Raw genomic sequence first — 15,008 nt, 5'->3', positions numbered from 1 at the left:
CTGGGACTCCTGCAGGGAATATTAATGCCATTTATTAGTTACTGTTGTTATGTTACCACCATTTTCTAATTTAACTCAAAAAACTTACACCTTTCCATATTGAAAGAAAGGAGGCACAAAACCAGGCACTGAAGTCAGTTCAGCCCTATGGGGTAGCATAGTCTAGATACTTGGGGTTAAAGCAGTCCAAAAGCTTTTCCCATGCACTGGTTTGATATGGAAAAAGCTGGTTTAATTGAACCAGAATGTGATTCTACTCACTTTTGACAGATTTAGCAATAGGCCCATTAAATTTTCTTGCAGCTGGCATATGATTCACACTCCTTGATTATTGCCCAGGGGCCTTTTCAGCCACAACTGCCCAGAGGTGGGGGGGTGCAAGAGCGGAGTGAGTGGGCTGCCCGAGCCTTGCCCGAGGCACTGAGCAGGCTGTTCCTGCCCTGATCCGTTTCTCAGCTTCCTGACTACTAAGAGAGCTGGAAAGGTGATTCCCTACCTACGTTATATTATTTGAGTATTCCATTTTCACTTTAAAATTAGTATTTTAAGATTCTTTGCTTTTGTAGAAAAATACAGGTTTCTGACTTGTGTTGTGCTCCAGAGCACCAAAGTCCTTGGAAGTACAAGATTTCCCAAGGATAAAGTTTTTTGTTTAGGACTGTATTCATAAGTTACCCATAATCTCTTTTAAGCTCTTTAACACATGCTTAAGTTCCATCGATTTTAAGGCACTTATATGCCTAAAAATTTTACCCAGTGAAGGAGACTAGAGACTTACCTTGTGGTGTGTTTTTTAGTCATCAATGTTCTCTTACAGATAATGGTGTTATAAATAAAAATATTCAAGACATCAAAAAATAGCCAAACCCTATTTCTTTGCTCATCCGCTCTTCTGAATAAGAAGCAGCATACTCTTCCACAGATCAACTTTCTGATTAAGTGCTGAATGCTTTTTTGCCTTTTTAAAGCTAAATGGCCCGTTCCTGGAAGTTTTTGAGTATGGGTCACTCCAAACTGTGCATGACAAAGCTGCTCAGTTTCTTCTGTCTCTTGCAGTTTTGTCTATTGTGAAAAAGGAAGTTGTGCCAACTTGATAGGTGACAGGCAGCTTTTATTTGGATGTGCTAGGTGTTTGTAGTATATCTGAATTGTTTGGGTAAGGCTAGGTGTTTGCCCTTTGGAAAGGACTGAAGAGAAAAATGGGATTAGCCTGTGTGCAGGCATTCTGCTTGGACCAAACGGCAATGCCTTTTCCTTGGATTTGTAGTACTGTGGAGTTCATTGCTTTTGTTAAAGACTTTAGGCTGAGTTACATGTTTTTCAAAACATTTTGTAATTGTTCCATTTGCTTTTCATACTGAGAATCTCAAAGATCAGCTTATGTTTTAATCCATGGTTGGAGAATTAACAGATCCTCCTAATAGTAGGATACTAATAGGCAGTTATTTCTGGCTGTGAAAGCTGACAGTTGTCTTCACCAGAGTAATTCAGTCAGGAAGGAGTGGTCTGGTGTTAGACTTGGCTTTGAGAAACAGTGAAAATACTGTAAACCAGCTGGTCCTAGAAGTTAACTTTGACTCAGTGATTGGAAGCTCAAGGTGAACAAAATAGATAGAAACGGACCAATCTTACAAAGGCAAACTTGAAGAAATCAAGCTGGTGGGTTTTTCACATAGTGTGCTGTTCAGTTGCTGAATTCGTTTTGCCACAAGATCTTTTGAAACCAAAGGTAATTTAAAAAAAAAGTTTGTGTGTAGGAATAGCAGGAAAAAGAAAAAGTGAACAGACAGATTCTGAGAAGAAACACTGTAAAGAAAAAATACCACCCAGACTTAAACACAAAAGTGTTTATACAAGATCTATCTCAGGAAGCCCCTAAACCACAGCTCACTGCTGACAGGAAGCTACATCTGGAAAACAACTCTTGTACCTTTGCCTTTTCCCTATATTTCTTTTCGAAGCATTCTCTGCTTTCTGACACTGGATAACATATGTTTTAAAATGTTGAAGTGAATCAGTATTACAAATATTTAATCTTCTGTAATATACTTTTCCTGACTCATGGGAAAAGCATTAGGAAATAGTTGGGGTTGGGGCTGGGGGGGAGGGCAATACTCTTGAGAAATTCTGATTTGTTCAGAGTGAAAGCTTTACTAGGAAGCTTCAGACAGCTTCAGAATTTTTTTTGACTGTTTTAGTGGCTAAGAGAATGATTTGCACCAGTCCAAAGTGATTTTAGGTGTAAATTCCTGAATATAATTCTAGGTGAATTACTGGTAACTTTTTCTTTCATGCACTGGTATCTTATTTTGAAAGTTGCTTGGTTTATACTGCACTGACTTGTCTGGTTTTCTATATTAGGCTTCATTGCTACAGTGATGAAGGTGGAATGACTAATTGCAGTCATCCATTAGGGTGAGGTTATTCAGGAAACACCACAGGATTGTTTCCTTCTCTTAGTTTCGGGGGGGCTAAGTATGAAGCAGTGATAATATTTTCTTTCTTTCATTAAGCATAGACCAGAGGAATGGCGGAAAATGAGTTTGTTGAGTTAAACAGGTTTCTTTAGCCTTATGGGTAATAGTGACTTTCTGAGAACTCTCAGATGTTTACAGACACTCTTGAGTGGCCTTCGGGATTAGTAGCCCTGCTTCTGAAAGATTTTCCTTTGAAGTCACCAGTGTGCTTGTGTGAAGAAGAGTAAAACTTTATAATGATCAGTGGCAGTCTTTGCATGAGACACAACATGATGGCAGGCTGCTCAGTTGAGGATTGCATCTATCAAAAGGCAAGAAAGAATGTCTTTCAGGAATTTTGTGTTTTCTGTGAAGCACTTTAAACCAACTGTCAAACTGGAGAGTCAGTTCATTGAAATTGTGTTGCTTTCATTTCCTTTAAAACTTGTGAATTTGTAACCATGCTGAAATGTCACTGTACAAGCACTAGTATTTCCAGCTGTCTCTGCCAAGTGTTAGTAGAAAATGCTTGTCATATGGAGTCACTGTTACATTCTTTGTATTCCTAACAGGACTGATGTTACCCATTAGTTTAGTTTAAAGTCTCTTTGGAGAACAGGACTCCATGCAAATAAATGCTGCCATGATAGACCTGATAAACCACGGCAAGGTGAATGAAGCTTGAAAGGACTATTTTTTTTCCTTTATTTCTAGAAAAAAAAATATCAAAACTGTATAGGAAAATGTTAAGTAAGAAAAATGAAGTGCAATTTAATGGTTTAAGTTAGCAGAGTGCTCTGCCTAAGGTAAGTGTTTCAGCGTTGAACTGTTGATTAAATAAGCAAATTACAGTTACTCTTCTGATTAGCAAATGAAGCTCAGGAAAAGAAAAACTTCCATTCAGAACTACTCAGTGAATTTAAACTCAATTCACAAATAGTTGAGAAAAGACTAAAACCACGTTTTTTACTAATTTACTATTTGGTGAAAAGTAATTAACTCCAAGCTTACTCTTTCTTAATTAACGGTTGTTAATATTTAAGAGAATTGAAGAGTTAGATTGAACAGCTTGAGACACGTTTACTTGAGTTGTGCTTTGGCTTTGTTCTTAATCTTTGTGCTTATGACTCAGGCCACAAAATAGATATGATTGGAAAGAAAAATGTAAGCATTATACAGTCGCCTTTATGGCTAGAGCCATTGTCAGACTTGGACCAGGGAAAAGATTTGATGCTTTTTAAGCTCATCCAAGAACTAGAATGCTCATAGCTTCCAGTTTACCAGCTTTCTCAGAGAAAACTTCAGTGAAAAAAGAAGTATTTTTTTTCTGCTTTATATGTCCACTGAATCTTTAGTAACCTGCCTTATGTTTATTTTCCTTTCTTCTGTTTATGTAATCTTGGACTTCTAACATAACGCTGCAGTATAGTGTCTAGTATAAGATACTTTTGAATTACTCAGACTAATTAAAGATCTGCATTTCAGAAAGTACAGAGGTACGCAGGTTGTTAGGGTAGAGTGAATGAGCAAAAGTGTGCTGTAAAAAGGAAGCAAGCTATTACATGGTATGGTAAGGATTTTTGTGTTTTAACTGAGAATCTTTCGATAATAGAGTTTTCTAAAGACTGATTTACTTATTAAAATAATTATAGAGGTAATGAGATGAGAAAACAGCACTTGTAGTAATAGCTGTATGAAACAGATGTGGGCTTCAGGCTTAAATATCACATGGCTGTATGTATATTGCCTCATTTCTCATAGCTGTCATCAATGGGACGAGTCTAACTCAGGAACCAAGTCAGGTCTAGATACATGATACACTTTATGTGGCCATAGTAAGACCAGAAACAATTTGATGAAACCCTCAAGTGAGTAGCTCAAGGGAGCTGTCTTGGTAAGATGTATTGTTATTGATTAATGCATCTTTTTTGTTTATGTAAGTCTCTGTTAAATGTTGGTACTCATTGATACTGATTACAGCTTTTCCATAACAAAACACATGCACTTTGTTACAACATGTGTATTTCTTGTTCTCTGACTCCAAAGGCTGTGAGGGAAGTTTAGCGTAATGTGGGATTGGGTTTTGACTAACCTAGGCCTCTGGAGCGAAAGGGGCAGACTAGGATTTAATTTCCTACTTAGATTCTTTTTAGTGCAGTTTCTGTAAATGTTGTGAAAAGAATTTTGATTCCTTTTTGATGCACACATCAAAAGTAAAATTAATTTCACTGTGTCAAGAAAGAATATGTTCTTATACTGTGCCACTAATTTGTTCATCTGTGCTGAAATGATTCCCCACAGCATACTTATGTTTTACCTAAATACACATTTTGCAAGTAGCGTTTTTCACCCTCATATTATTGTAAAAAGCACAGTATTTAGTAAGGGCATAATCTGCTAAAATACCTGTCACAGGTAGTTTCCTTTGTCTAGGCGTCTGCCCGCAAGCATGCAGTACAGTGTGCAGGGCAGTTCCGTAGCCACATGAGGAGTTACAGGGGGGCGGAAGAAGGTCCCGTAGGAAATGGGGACCTGTAGGTGGGCTGGCTGCGGGGCTGGCCCTGGCGCTGGAGCAGGCTGCTCAAGACCTTGGCCAGCTGAGCGCTGTAGGCCTCCAGAGACAGGGATTCACAGCCTTTCCGGGCAGCGGCGTAGTGCTTGACCCCTCTGAAAGGATTTTTTGGGGGTGGTCGGATTTTGGTTTTGTGTGTGTGTGTGTATTTGTTTTCCCTGTTCAAATTGGAATTTCCATTGCTGCAGCTTCTGTCAGTTGTTTCTTGTCCTGTCATGGCGCATCTCTGAGAAAAAGTTGTCTCTCTGCAGCTCCCCGCCACTCCATTTTGTTAGGGAAATGGCCACAGTCACTCTCTGCCACTGACCCTGTCACTTCTTCGGGCCACACCAGCCCAGCTTCTTAGGCCTGTCCTCGTCTGCCCAGTGCTGCCGCTCGCCCGCCTTGACGTGGTCCTCCGCTGGCCTCACTCCAGTGTAACGCCCAGCCGGTGCAGGGCTGCAGCAGGGCTGTGCTGTGGTGTTCCAGAGGCAGCCTCACTACTGCTGAGTAGATAGAAACACGCCTTATCTTCACAATTCTTTTGAAAACAAGCTGTATGCTGTTGGGTTGCCACCCCTGTGCATGCCATAACGTTGCATGTTATAAGAAGGCATTTCCTGCAAACTGTGTGTCACAATCTACCTTAAAAATAAAGTTAAATTTGTAATGTTGCTTTCTTAAAAGTTGAAGGTGGCTGGAGAGTTACTTTTTTCCATGTAGGTCACAGGCGTATCTAAACAGTCGAAGCATTCAGGCTAGCACCTAAGACTTAAATAGGTGGTGCCGCTTCTGAGAAGGCAGCATGATATGAACGCTTTCTTTTTTTCTGGAGCTGGTGATCATTGTTTCTTGTTTTGGGTACAGAAGGAGCCAAAAGAAACAGGGCAGTATAGGAGATGCTTTTGGCAGAGGGTGGCGGAGGCAGTTGTATCAGTGCTGGAATTTTGGTTTGATTTTTGTTGAATGAATACTTGATTTTGAAGATGCTCATGCCTTTCAAGGGATGTGTTAAGGAACAATGTAGTTGCTCATTCTATCCTATTGTTGAAGCTGTTGCTTGTGAGTGGAACTGCTTTTGTACTCAGGCACATAGTACAGTAATGACAGTGTTGTTTCCATTACTGTTTTTATCCATTTTTAAAAAATGTATTTGCCATAACTGTGTCAGTTGGAACAAATCTTTTAATACTTTGTGGAAATACTGTCTTTTTTAAAATACAGTTATAAACTTTTTGGATCGTGTTCTGACAGAGGTAACAGACTACAAATATTTTTACTTTTTTGTTACTAATTGTACCTAATAACATTTCTTGTTTGCCATGAAGTAAAATAATTTTCAGAATGTTCACTGCAATTGCTTGTGATTTTCTGTTTAATTAATGGATGTGGAGTTGTATACTCGAGTTATGCTATGCGTCAGTGTTACAGTGACACAGCTTTTGAACCCATGAAGTACCTTTGCCTCAAAGATCCCTAAGTTTTTTTTCAGGTGAATGCTGTCTGCACTGAAAACTTACTGAAGTAGTTATTCCAGTGAATGTCTCAATTTGGATGTGATCATTCTTGAGGAATGCTGGGCCTGTAATAGGCTATCTGTTCCAGAGTAAATATTCCAAAATAGTTTGTCTGTGCTTTCCAGGTATAGACAAGCCCAGAGTGCTAATGTGGCACTCCAGCACTGTTTTCTGGTTCTGAAACAGAAAAGAGAGGAATTGTTGTTCGTATAGTAAGCATATGCATTATTATTGGTATGAGAAGAAGTTAGTTTGATCCAATTAAGAAATTACATATAATCTACAAACAGCCCGGTACAGAACATCTTTGGGATTTTGGTTGATATATTGCCATTCCAAGTAAGAAAATACTGCAGGCTTGCATTTATGCTTACTGCAGTTTTTTGCTCAGCATAAGATGTAATGCTATTTCAGGTACAATGTTGGTGTTGATTATCTCTAATTAAAATAATTAACACATTCTTCCTTATTCGCCAGACTAGCTTTAGAACATATTTAAATGTGTATCCTACCTACTTCAAATTTTAATTTCATTAGTTGATGTTGCTGAGGTTGATTGAGCCAAAATAACGTGCTCTCTCTACCCACACATTTTTATAAGGTCAGTTTTGCTTATATCTCATGATAAAAGAGATTGCTTAAAGTACTTTATTCACAGTTAAAATCAGTGACTGTTGTCTGCCTGTACATGCATAGCCTTGCTGTAACAAATCAGTCCCTATAACTGCTGTACTCCAGACTGTCCTACAATAATAGATGTGTAGGCAGAAGCTAGCACATTTAGCACATTTATCATAGAATAAATAGCGTCGTGGCTGGAAGGGACCTCTGGAGGTCATCTGGTCCAACGTTCTGTTGAAAGGAGGGCTGTAGGTTAGGTTATCCAGCGTCCTAACAAGCCAAATCTTGAATATTTCAAACAAGGAAGTTTTACTCCTCCTCTGGGAAACCTCTTTCAATGCTTAATTGTTCGCACACTGAAGAATTTTTGCTTATAAATTGCAGACAGAATTTCCCCCATTGCCTCTTGTCCGGTTGCTGTGTGTCACTGAGGAGAGTATTTCCATCTTCTCTGTAACTGCCCTTTAGCTATTGGCAGCCTGGCTAGATTCCCGTTCTGCACCTTCACTTCTCTGGGCTGAGCAAACCCAGCGACTTTCACCTTTCTTCCTATGACAAGTTTTCCAACCCTGTAGTCCTCTTGGTGACCATCCATGGTAATTGTTTAATGTCTCTTGAGACATTTTGTCCTGAATACATACCTGTGTGGTAACATAAACGATAAATAAAATAACTACAGAAGTGAGTATTTTGATTTAGTTCAATCCATGTTTTAGTGTTTGTAGTATTAGTGTGGATTCTGCCAGGCAGCTTTGCTGTTTTAACAAGAAAATGTAGACAGAATCTATACTTTAAATCCTTGTCCATGAAGCCCCACTGGGGAACAGTTTTGAGATTCTGATTTAAATATATGTATGCAAATCTGCATCTGTCTTTCTATTGGAAGTGTAAATAATGAGCAGAGGTTCTCCAGTCTATCAAGAGCTGAAAAGTTAAATTAATTGTGTAGCATAGTTTCAATGTGAAAACAGTTGTAGTCCATATTTTCATGTCCGGCTATTTCTGGCAACTCTCACTGTAGCAACCATCATTAAAATGCTTTAAAGCAATTTAAATAATCATTTTAAGCTCCAATGAATATATTTGTAACTTATTTAAGATAGGCATCTATTTTGAAAGTTTGCATTTTTCCTTGAATGAGAATTTGTATAAGGAAAATTCTCTTACTGATGTGCTTTTAAGATACTTCTCAGTACTGTCTTTGAAAGACAGAAGTCATGTAGTTTGAAGCCATTATTGTTTTCCCTTTGACGTAGGTAAATGTTCACAAAACAACAACAAAGAAGAGACTGGAAAATACAGAAAATGTATCTTTCAATTCATTCCTGTGTTGAAGAAATAACGTTCCAGAAAGCAATCATATTAGCTACCTCCCCTCTTAGCAACCCCCTCTTACCTCCCCCTACTAGCAACATCACTGCAGGCATTGATTTTATGTGTGCGTTTGGAAAAAAGCTATTGAGGTGAGTATTCACACTCGCATTAGACTGATGATATGCAAGGGGAGATGCCAGAGAATGGCAAGAACAGCTGTTAGGGAATTCAGAGCTGTGTAAGTAAAAATTATACAAATCCTTTTAACTGAGAATTTTTTTTGTCTTTTTGACCTGCCTCATTATAGTTCTGCATCTGTGTGCGTGTGTGATGCTGTGTTCTGGCTAGCCGGCATCAGACAGAAGCGATAAACCGGGTCCTAATCCCACCTTTACTTTCCTGGGAGTGATCCCATTCACTTGGCCACTCTGCCAGCGGCATGCATTACAAATCACATATTGTTGCCTTGGCAAAGATTTGTCTTAGGTTGTTTTTAGAGTACTCCAAGTCCTACCGAGGTTAACCAGTATATACATTTTGGTTTTGTAGAAAAATTTTCCAGCCCTTAGTCCATGGAAAATATCCAGTCGTCTCGAAACCAATGATACCACAAAACCGTTGGCTTTTCTGACTATGACCTAATCTCCTAAGAATGGTGTCTCTGGTTTTACAGACTGCTGACTGTAGTGATTTGGACTTTTTACCACTGAGTTAATTGATAAGTTGCTTTCTCTCTGTCCTCTCCTTTATTTAGTATGATACAACCACACTACTGTATGTGGGAAAAGGCTTTCATAAATACAGCTGACTACAGACTGGAAACATTTTTGTCTCTTCTGGTTTTCCTATCAAACCAGTGTCATTATTCAACTTTTGGGGAGAAAAAAGGGAAAATAATTATTTTCCATAGGTTCCCTTGTGTTACACGTGCCAGTTACTGTGTGTCTTGTAGTCACTGCTTCCTGTACAAAAAGAACGCGATATGGTACATTGCAACATGTGTGCGTTCAGGGGCTTCTGAGTTGGAAATATCTTTAGGAAGTGTACGTGATGATAAGTAGGAAACTAAACTTCTGTTTTTCTCCTCTTATAGCATGCGTTTGTGGTTGTCACAGCAACAGTACAATTTACTAAACAAATATGGAAGGTTATTATAGTACTTGATCAAAATGTTAAGAATAACAAATTGAAGTCCCCAGGCTAATCTGATATACTTCCCCAAAAGCTAATTATTCTTCGTTGTAAAGTAGTGAATGTCTGACTGACGAAAATACTGTACAGCAGCTGTTTCCGAACTTACTTGCATAAACATTTTAAAAAAAAACAAAAACCAAAACCCAAAAAAGAGGATGCAGTTGAGAATGATGCGAGTTTTTAGTCTTTATCTGCACTGTTTTCTTATGATCTGTGTGTATTTGTGAGACAGTTTTAGGTACTGTTATGTTTTGGATTACACCTTGTGCCTGCAAATTGTTGTGAATCCCCAAAAGAGATTTGAAATTCTGAATTGTTAAGAACAAATGTTGCTGCGCCTTGTGCAAGCTGCACATCATTACATATTTTCTAGAAGGTATTTAAACCCCGCTTTTCTTATGTCTTCTTGGTAATAATATTTATTTTCATGAGATCTTTCTGACAGGAAAGTGCTTGCTGTCTCTCACTGAACTCGTGAAAAATAGAGGATAAAATAACTTGCCCAGGTCAAAGAAATCTGTGAGAGAACAGTACGTTTGAGTCCAGATTTTCTGACTTCCAGGGACATGCCTTAGAAAATGCATTTCCATTTCTTTCTGCCACTGCAGTTTAAAGTAACACCAACCCAGCTTTTCTCATTGGTATAACTTTGTACATGTGCTTTACTAGACTGAAACTATTTTGTGTTTCAGAGCATGTTACATCAGTCTTCCTTAATGAGGAACAAATCACACACCATAGCTACTGGTGAAAATTTTAAAGCTTGTACGTTTGATGTGAGGTTCATCAGAATTGGGTGAAGCTGAATAACCCCTGGCTTAGGTTTATATTTCTTAAGATGATGTTGTTAGTACCCATCAACTCCAAAGTCTGCTTATTTATTATCTGCCTCAGTGCTGTTCGCTCTTTCTCAGAAGCCTTGAGTATTGAATAAAGAAATAATAGGAGAAGCCTAACTGAATGGACACAAATATACAGACTTAGGTTTGCATCCTGCTGAACGTGCAGTTCTCCATAAATACTTTTTGAATAAAATGTAGCCTTGGAAGTTGTCTGGTGGATGGAGCGCTCAAAACGCATGATCTGGGTGTTACTGACTACTACATTTCAAGGTCACTTTCTTGGTTTACTTCGACCTCCTAATCTTTAAACTGTCAGTAATATTACTGCTTTTTTTTGAGCTCTTCAATAAAAAATTAAGAGCTAGCTATTATAGTTCTTTTGGCAATTGCAAAATAATCGATCCCCTTGACACAGTGTGATTTCCATTGATAAATTTAGTTTTGGATTACTTGCCCATGCTTTTCCTTAGTCTGTGTTATTATTTCCTGATACCATAAACTAATGAATACTGTGTTGTTGGCATACAATGATACAGCTGCAAAATTAGTTCTAAGAACAATGGAGAAAAGCAGTATCACTGGAAAATGTTTTGCCTGTAGAAGCAACTGCCCATGAGCTCACCCTCTGGAAAATATCCTGATGGCTTCACATCTTAGAGAGCTTTTTTCAGTGCACAGTAGCACAAATGTAAGCCAAGGTTTGAAAAGCTAGTGCTGTGTGTTTTCTTTGGCATATGGCTATCCTGAGCCTTTCCTTTGAGAAGCAGATCTTAAAGTCTTTTGCCGAAATGAGTAATTTTGTGATTCCTCTTGAGCAAAATAAACTGATTCTCATCTATTCCTATTACCACGTCATATATATAGAAGAGTTCATAATGCCACTGCCCAGATGAAGGCTGATAACACTGAAAAAAAATCATAAAAACCTAATCATCCTTCTTGATTTAAAAGGACAGAGGGAGAGAAACACCGTTGCAAAGGTGTAGCTTGATGTGTATTTACAAAGGTTATGTTCTGTTGTATGCCAGCATTCATTAATTAAGCATTCAGTTTAATTTTTTATTGGCATCCATCAGTTTTGTTTCTTTCTTCCTGCATCCCACTACCCACAAAAAGCCCATTTCCTTGCACTTTTATTTGGAATTGACAAGAGCTATGCTAACCCACACACCCCCATCCATTTTGTTGCTTGTGTATCTCATCGGTCCTCATCCATATATTGTCCTGGAAGATTTACTGTTTGTCTGGAAGAAATGCCTATGACTACTGATACAGATGGGAAGGGTGTTTACATCCTTGATATCAATGAGAATATCTGCAAACTTGCTCAAAATAGCCAGAATCTAGTCTTGAACGAGGCTGCCTTGAGGCATATTGCACCATAGAGGCTCTGAGCAAATAGAATTTTTTAGAGTCTTTAACTACATTTTGATGTGCCGCTTGATAAGAGGGGACAGTGAAGAGCAGCAATGTGAATTCGAAATCTAGGTAAGATCTCCAGGTCATGGAGAAATCTTGGGTGGTTCAGTCTGGTTTTACTTGGCATTGGACTGCTACAGAGTCATCCTGGTACTGGGGAAATCAGGGTTCATTCTTTCATTCTGGTGTGTGGGGTGCCTGGTCTGCGCTGGCAGCATGTAGGAGTTAGTAACTTGTGTGTTGGGTGACAGCTGAAGCGCGGCCCCAGTATGGTTGGGCCCCTTGCAACAGGTAAGTTCAGAGGAGCTGAAAGTAAGGGTTGGTCTTTGGGTGGTTGTTGTTCATCCCCTAAAATCTGAGACTGGGATGTGGAAAGTTAATAGAGCTGTACTCAAAGCATACACAGAAAGCAAACTCAGTCACTCCCTCTTCCTTCAAATATCACCCATCTTTTGGCTTGGGATATTATTGTAGCTGAGAGAAGCAGCAGCATATCAGCATACTTAATCCATGGGTCCAGAACCCCAAACTGCTAGTGCAGATTACAAAAACGGAGGCTGTTTTTGTTAGTAAACAGAACAAATAAAACAGTTACACAAAATATACGTAACTTTTAATGATACGCAGTTCTGTCTCTCTAGAGATGGAAATGAGGAAAAATTCAGGATGGTTTTTAGTAAGTACTTTTTGGGGAGAAAGCAGTAAATGCCCCAAGTTGCTCTTAAGCTAAAAGCATTAAGATAGTCTGAGGCAGAGGACCCTTGTCTTTATAATCTATACGCATAGCTATGAGAGAGAGAGATTGCTTCTTCAAGAGAGAGCATTTTTAATATGGGAAGACAATTTTTAAAGGACTGGTCTGGGCTAGTGAAGGAAGTTAAACTAGACTGTAAAACTTGACCTGATTTCTAAGTATCTTTTTTCTTTGTTTTCACTCCAGTGTGTCTGGAATTTCCGTTTTGCTTATATGTTGTTAATCCAACTCTATTCCACTCCTTTACAAGGACCTAACATCCTGTTTGGTTTTGGTGGGTTTATCAAATTGCCTTTGAACACTGCAGCACCCTCTGTGCTACCTACCTACCATGTCAGTGGGTCTGAAAGGTTCATTCTTGGTCCAGATGCACAGGTTGGAGGCAGGTCGAGGGACAGCTCAGTCATGGCCTCGTGGTTTCCTAGCAAAGCGTTCACAGCTCAGAATGAACAGTTTGTTCTTGCTTGTCGCTGCCTCTGGGTCCGTTTCGTGATTTTTCAGTGCCAGTTCACATCATTTCTTCACCTATTCCTCCCTAAGCAGTAGGATTTTTCAGAATGCATAAATGAATGGGCTAAAAACTATAAAGACATTAGGTACGCGCTTGCAGCCTGGCTAAGCTGGACATAACCCAGTGTCACCCAGTGAGCCACTTATTTGTCAAGGTGGTGGAGAGCTGAAGAAGCAGATACATAGCAGGCACAGCTCTAGTGAGAAGTCTTGCAAGAGATTTCCTCACTCTCGGAGCAGAAACATTAATGGAGATCTTCCAGACAGCACTTCAGATACGCAAAATTCCATGGCAAGACTGAATCTTAGCTATAAAACTTAGGTGATAGTGAAGTATGGGATATACTGAACATGTGAATGAGGTTTTGCTCATGCATATACTCAGTACTTATTAAAATCTAACAAAATTGCCAGGCCTGTCTTTTTTTTCCATAAGCTGTAAAGAAGAAAACCTTTGGAAGCCACATGACTTTTCTTAAATTTGCTAGACTGTTGCTGGTGGTCTGTAACTTATAGCTCTACATGATAGTAATGAGACATTACTAGAGAACACATAAGAACATTTTGTTTTCAGGAAAGTATTTCTATTTTCCCAGATGGAAATCTTATTTCCAGTGTTTTGTTTTATTTTGGTTTTATCTGAGTAAGTTTGAGGCATACTTACTACCAGGAGAAAATAATTTGTTTTCACTGCACAAACTTAATACACTTCCAGAGATCTGATTATTATCAGTAACTAATATAAGCTTACTGAAATTCTCTCAGGAGTGTGTTGCTTAGGTGTGCTGTATGCATTTCATCATAGTGGCTTTCCTTCCCTTTTAAAAAATTGCAGTTGACTAGCATAGTTGCATTTCCTGTTGGTTTAATAGCTGGAATTTATTGAGAAAATTCACTGTTCTAAAGCTAGGAGAGTGAAAGTGAGCCAGCTAGCTATTTTCCTGAAACTAAGAGTGTTTTTTTCTGAAGGCAGGGCAAGAAAACATGGGGCGGAGCCAGAGTCGTTAATTATAAACATGCTCAAAAAGCACTGTGGAAAATCTCATGTGGAAATATGGTAGATTTTTATGGTGCACAAGTTATTTTCCTGCTCAAAAGAATGTTCCTTCGTTATGCAACAAAGAAGCACTAACTTCCCTGCACAGCTCATAGAATAGTTTAGGAATACATTAAATCAAAGTCTGCCTTTTAGCTGACCCTAGACGTTTGAGCAGCCCTTTAAAGAAAATCAGACTGAGGTTAATATTCTTGATACACTCTAGCAATAGCTGCAGTATCCCTGAATGGAACACGTACAGTGATTTCTATTCAGTCTGTCTGAATACAGCGTTCACAGCAGGCTCGGTACATCTTGTACAGCATTTTCTCTCTGCATTCATAAAGGGTTTCCCTTCCAGGACCACTGAGGTCAGTGAGATTTTCATGAATGACATCGGAGGCTAGGAGATTATGTTGTTTGCTTTTTAACTAAATCACAGAGCCAAAAAATAGTAGCATTTAACTAGGCAAAGATGCACATGATGCTTGCTTTTTCTACTGCATGTCATTTTATAGTGATTTTTCTGAATACTGACTTATGAAAAGTATTTAATCTGTATATCATTAATGCTTTCAAAAGATACTGCATTTACTAACCCTCCTTCTCAAGCCTGGAAATAGGAATTATATTGTCCAAGGAAAGTATTTAGGATTTACACATTAGGAGCTTCAGGCTGGCTTCAGCAGAGGTGGAAGAGCAAATAGCACAGGAATGTCAAGTTTCTGAGACTTCTTGGCAATCGAGTACTGGTAATGCAAGTCCCAGGACTTGGACAATCTGTAATACCTTGC

General features: G+C 38.8%; 1 protein-coding gene across 12 annotated transcripts in view; it reads left to right on the top strand.

The window, feature by feature from the left end:
• Positions 1-15,008, top strand: part of RALGPS1 (Ral GEF with PH domain and SH3 binding motif 1) — a 120,028-nt gene that overhangs the window by 64,988 nt on the left and 40,032 nt on the right. The gene's annotated exons all lie outside the window — the stretch shown is intronic.

Source organism: Falco punctatus (assembly GCF_963210335.1).
Source record: "Falco punctatus genome assembly, chromosome: 9".
NCBI lineage: Eukaryota > Metazoa > Chordata > Aves > Falconiformes > Falconidae > Falco > Falco punctatus.
This window is presented reverse-complemented; position numbering and strand designations above follow the sequence as displayed.